The sequence below is a fragment of the Varanus komodoensis genome, unplaced genomic scaffold, assembly GCF_004798865.1.
Source record: "Varanus komodoensis strain SLA01 unplaced genomic scaffold, ASM479886v1 scaffold10, whole genome shotgun sequence".
Lineage (NCBI taxonomy): Eukaryota > Metazoa > Chordata > Lepidosauria > Squamata > Varanidae > Varanus > Varanus komodoensis.
Genome location: NW_025335269.1, coordinates 31,656,935 through 31,662,539, shown reverse-complemented (window position 1 = coordinate 31,662,539; position 5,605 = coordinate 31,656,935).

Genomic DNA, 5,605 nt, shown 5'->3' with positions numbered 1-5,605 from the left:
GGAAGCCAAAAGATAACCGGAATAACAGGCAAGTTTGGCCTTGGAGTTCAAAATGAAGCAGGGCACAGGCTGGTAGAATTTTGTCAAGAGAATACAATGGTCATAGCAAACACTCTTTTCCAACAACCCAAGAGACGACTCTACACATGGACATCACCAGAAGGTAAACACAGAAATCAGATTGACTATGTGCTCTGCAGCCAAAGATGGAGAAGCTCTATACAGTCAGTAAAAACTAGACCAGGAGCTGACTGTGGCTCAAATCATGAGCTTCTGGTTGCAAAATTTAGGCTTAAGTTGAAGAAAGCAAGGAAAAGCCCTAGGCCACTCAGGTATAACCTAAATCATATCCCTGATGAATATACAGTAGAGGCGACAAATAGATTTAAGGAATTAGATCTGATAGACAGAGTGCCTGAAGAACTATGGACGGAGGTTCACAACATTGTACAAGAGGCAGCAACTAAAACCATCCCAAAGAAAAAGAAATACAAGAAAGCAAAATGGCTGTCTGAGGAAGCTTTACAAATAGCTGAGGAAAGAAGGGAAGCGAAAGAGAAAGATACAAACAATTGAATGCAGAATTCCAGAGAACAGCTAGAAGAGATAAGAATGCCTTCTTAAATGAACAGTGCAAAGAAATAGAAGAAAACAATAGAATAGAGGGGACCAGAGACCTCTTCAAGAAAATTGGAGATATGAAAGGAACATTTCATGCAAAGATGGGCATGATAAAGGACCAAAATGGCAGGGACCTTACAGAGGCAGAACAGATTAAGAAGAGGTGGCAAGATTACACAGAAGAACTATATAAGAAAGAGCTTAACATCCCTGATAACCACGATGAGGTGGTCACTGACCTCAAGCCAGACATCCTGGAATGTGAAGTCAAATGGGCCTTAGGAAGTCTGAGCAACAACAAAGCTAGTGGAGGTGACAGTATTCCAGTTGAGCTATTCAAAATCCTAAAAGACGATGCAGTTAAAGTGCTACACTCAATATGCCAGCAAATTTAGAAAACTCAGCAGTGGCCACAGGATTGGAAAAGGTCAGTTTACATTCCCATCCCAAAGAAAGGCAATGCCAAAGAATGTTCAAACTACCACACTATTGCACTCATTTCTCATGCTAGCAAAGTTATGCTCAGAATCCTACAAGCTAGGCTCCAGCAGTATGTGGACCAAGAAATACCAGAAGTACAGGCAGGATTTCGAAGGGGGAGAGGAACTAGAGATCAAATTGCCAACATACGCTGGATCATGGAGAAAGCTAGGGAGTTCCAGAAAAACATCTACTTCTGCTTCATTGACTATGCTAAAGCCTTTGATTGTGTGGATCACAACAAATTGTGGCAAGAGATGGGAGTACCAGACCATCTTATTTGTCTCTTGAGAAACCTATATGCGGGTCAAGAAGCAACAGTGAGAACTGGACACAGAACCACTGATTGGTTCAAAATTGAGAAAGGAGTTTGGCAAGGCTGTATACTGTCACCCTGCCTATTTAACTTATATGCAGAGCACATCATGAGAAAGGCAGGGCTAGATGAATCACCAGTTGGAATTAAGATTGCTGGGAGACATAGCAACAATCTCAGGTATGCAGATGATACCACTCTCATGGCAGAAAGTGAAGAGGAACTGAAGAGCCTCTTGATGCAGGTAAAGGAGGAGAGCGCAAAAGTTGGCTTGAAACTCAACATTAGGAAAACTAAGATCATGGCATCAGGTCCTCTCACTTCCTAGCAAATAGTTGGGGAAGAAATGGAGGTAGTGACAGATTTTATTTTCCTGGGCTCCAAGATCACCGCAGACGGGGACTGCAGCCAAGAAATTAAAAGACGCTTGCTCCTGCGGAGAAAAGCTATGGCAAATCTAGACAGCATACTAAAAAGCAGAGACATCACCCTGCCGACAAAAGTGCGTATAGTCAAGGCTATGGTTTTCCCAGTTGCAATGTATGGCTGTGAAAGCTGGACCATAAGGAAGGCTGAGCGCAAAAGGATTGAGGCCTTTGAATTGTGGAGCTGGAGGAGACTCCTGCGAGTCCCTTGGACCGCAAGGCGATCAAACCGGTCAGTCCTAGAGGAGATCAACCCTGACTGCTCTTTAGAAGGCCAGATGCTGAAGATGAAACTCAAATACTTTGACCACCTAATGAGAAGGAAGGACTCCCTGGAGAAGAGCCTAATGCTGGGAACAATTGAGGGCAAAAGGAGAGGGGGACGGCAGAGGATGAGGTGGCTGGATGGAGTCACTGAAGCAGTTGGTGTGAGCTTGGGTGGACTCCGGGCGACGGTGGAGGACAGGCAGGCCTGGAGGAATGTTGTCCATGGAGTCGCGATGGGTCGGACACGATTTCGTGACTAACAACAACAACAACATTGTTGCTCTTAGACAAATGGACTTGAGTTGCTACAGTTGCTTCTATTGCTGGTATAAATAGATCACTTCTGGGGGGGAGGGGCTGATGAGTTTCAAATTGATGACTGATTGGAATCAGAATAGAATGGGACTCTCAAGCCCAAAGCATTTTCTTTCTTCCCCCTTTTCTTCCTACAGGTTGTTGTCCCTCTCCCCCACCCACTCTTTTTCTCCAGAGCAAAGATAACTTTTATGACCAGCTGTGTAGGGATGGTGCTGAAGTTCTCACAACAGAAAAGTGTTTCTATTTTAAAGTACATCGAATGGTTTTGCTTCCAGCGAAATATACCCAGGCACACTGCATGTATCCCGAACTGAAAGAAGGCAAGTAACATCATGGTGTCAGTAGTCCTTCTCAACCTGGTGTTCTTCTAATGTGTTGCACTATAACTCCCATCATCCTCTGCCAATTGGGGAAGGGTGGTCTAAAACTAGGGGGCTGACAAAGAGCAAAATACTAGTATTAAGGTTAATTTCTCCACCAAGTTTGATGTCAATGAAAGGTGCTCTCCCACCCTCTCACAAAGTTCAACTAGAAGCACTGAAATGGCTGCAGCTGCAGCTATTTGTTTTGCTGGGATTGTTGTTGATAGTCGCGAAGTCATGTCCAACCCATCGCAACCCCACGGACAACATCCCTCCAGGCCTTCCTGTCCCCCACCATCCCCCTGGAGTCCACTTAAGCTCACCCCAACTGCTTCAGTGACTCCATCCAGCCACCTCGTCCTCTGCCGTCCCCTTCTTCTTTTGCCATCTATTGTTCCCAGCATTAGACTCTTCTCCAGGGAGTCCTTCCTTCTCATTAGGTGGCCAAAGAATTTGAGTTTCATCTTTAGTATCTGGCCTTCTAAAGAGCAGTCAGGATTGATCTCCTCGAGGACTGACCGGTTTGATCGCCTTGTGGTCCAAGGGACTCGCAGGAGTCTCCTCCAGCCCCACAATTCAAAGTCCTCAATTCTTCTGCGCTCAGCCTTCCTTATGGTCCAGCTTTCACAGCCATACATTGCAATTTGCTGGGATAGAAATAGAGATATGTTTACAGTTTTGTTTTTTAGCTGGCTGAGTTTTTTATAAATTGTACCACATTTTAGGCATCTTAGTATATTTAAAACATAATTGTATGCAAGTTTAGAAAGGGAAAATGGCCTACATAGCTGGCTGGGTTATGCTGGGAGTTGTAGATCTTTTTCTATCTAAACTGGTACAGGATTACACCTTTCATAAATAAAATGCTAAATAACCACCCTTCTCTGGATGGACAATCCTTAACTGAATTGCCTGTTTGTCATTCTTATCCTGAGGCAGTTTCACACACTGTGGTTTACTCAAGGTGTTTGGGCTGTTAACTTTTCTCCTAACAGAAGTGTTTTTAACTAGATACCATTTTGTATTAACCAGTAAACTGTTCAGATGGATAGTTGTGCTATTTGAACTTGTCACCTTATGGACTGCAAGTTGATGAATGTGAAGCCAAAGTTCAGGAATGACTGAAGCTGTAATTATATGCATCAAACACCATGGAGTGATAATATATCTTTTCCCTAGTCTCTTGGAGCCATTGCAATGAAGATGTTACAAGTATCAACAAGCCTTCGGTGTACACAATCTCAATATGTCCTGTTGGCCCCAGTGGTATTCCAGTGCTGTAACTTCTGAAATTCAGCACTGTTGAGAGACAAGAAGAGATGGATTGAGGAGGTGGCAGGAAAAGCTTGTGGAGCAATTAAAGGGTTCAGGTGTCTGTGCTGTCTCTCCCTCAAGTAGCAGGAACTACCCTGAGGATAGAGTCAGAAGCGTCACTTGAAAGGAAGGGACAGAGGCGAAGTGTCCAGTTTGGATTCAACTCTTTACATGGCCAGATGCTTCTTCCTCAACATTAGTAGAAGGCTGTTTAGAGTTCATACTGTTCTGTAATTTGTTAAGTTTCAGTAAAAGGATTAGTCTTTAAGAGGGTATGAGTTTGATAAACAGAAGGAAAAGAAGGAAGGGACCAGCTATTTAGATAGGTATCTAGCTGAAAGGGGTAGATTCTAAGCCCTACCCAGCTGTTGCGAACTGGGCAGGAGGAACGACAGAAGTTGTTTTTGCCCCACTGCCCTCCTTTGTAGTATTTTGTGTTAGGTGGGGCTGTTAGATGAAAGCTGAGAAGAATTTGCATCGTGGATCTATGTCATCTCCCCTCCCTGCCCCTGGCCCATCCGGAGCACAACCATTTCCTTCCCTCCTGAAGTGGAATCCCCCCACCCCGCTTGGTCAGGGGAGCCATTGCTGAGAGAGATCTCCTCTGAGGCGTAGCTCTGTCTTCAGCCTTAGATGAGTCAGTTCACTACACCCCACTGCTCTTTCGCTCCTGTCTGTGGATTGCTCACAGGGTTGCTCTCTCTCTGTATTGACTGCTTTCCTTGCCTTTCGGTTGATGGAGGTCCAAGTACAACGGTTGCAGGACACAAGTAGCCTTGACAGAGAGAATGTTTTCTGGGCATTTCCCTCTCACCTTCCATACCTGGGTGTTCATTTTCTTCCGAGCACCAGGATATACAAAACTGCAGCTTCAGCTCATCAACAGCTTCTTTTATTATTGCCATCAATAAGCTGGTATGTTTCTTTGTCACATAAACACCCTCAATAGGAAGGAATCAGTACTACCAGTTCATTTGGTATTGCAAAACAAAACAAAACATCAAAATAATCCTGTTATGATTTATATTTTGAAGGCTTTTGGCCAGCTGTTCATTCACAATCACCAAAAGTCCCAAGGAGTTATTGTAGTATATATATACTGCTTAAAATAGAAAATAGTAGGCATCTTGCCACATGTTTAAAAGAAACTCTTAACTGCTTCAGTGTTAAACTTTGACAGAGAGGAAGTCTTTTGTCTTAAAAGGATTGCTTTTTTTAGTCCCATGAAATCCCATGCCAATAACATTCTTAGTTGTTTTCCCTGTAGAAATACTGGCTGCATGTCAAAATAATATCCAGATGTGAATATTCAGCATACTCTCAAACTAGTGCCAAATGACTATTTGTACATTTTATTGAAAATGTTGCCCAGTGGCTGCTAAAATGGTAGAAACTGAGGAACATAGATATACATCAACTGCAGTGTTGTTATTTGAAATGGAGTTCTAGGCCTGCCTCTCTCTCTCTCTCTCTCTCTCTCTCTCTCTCTCTCTCTCTCTCTC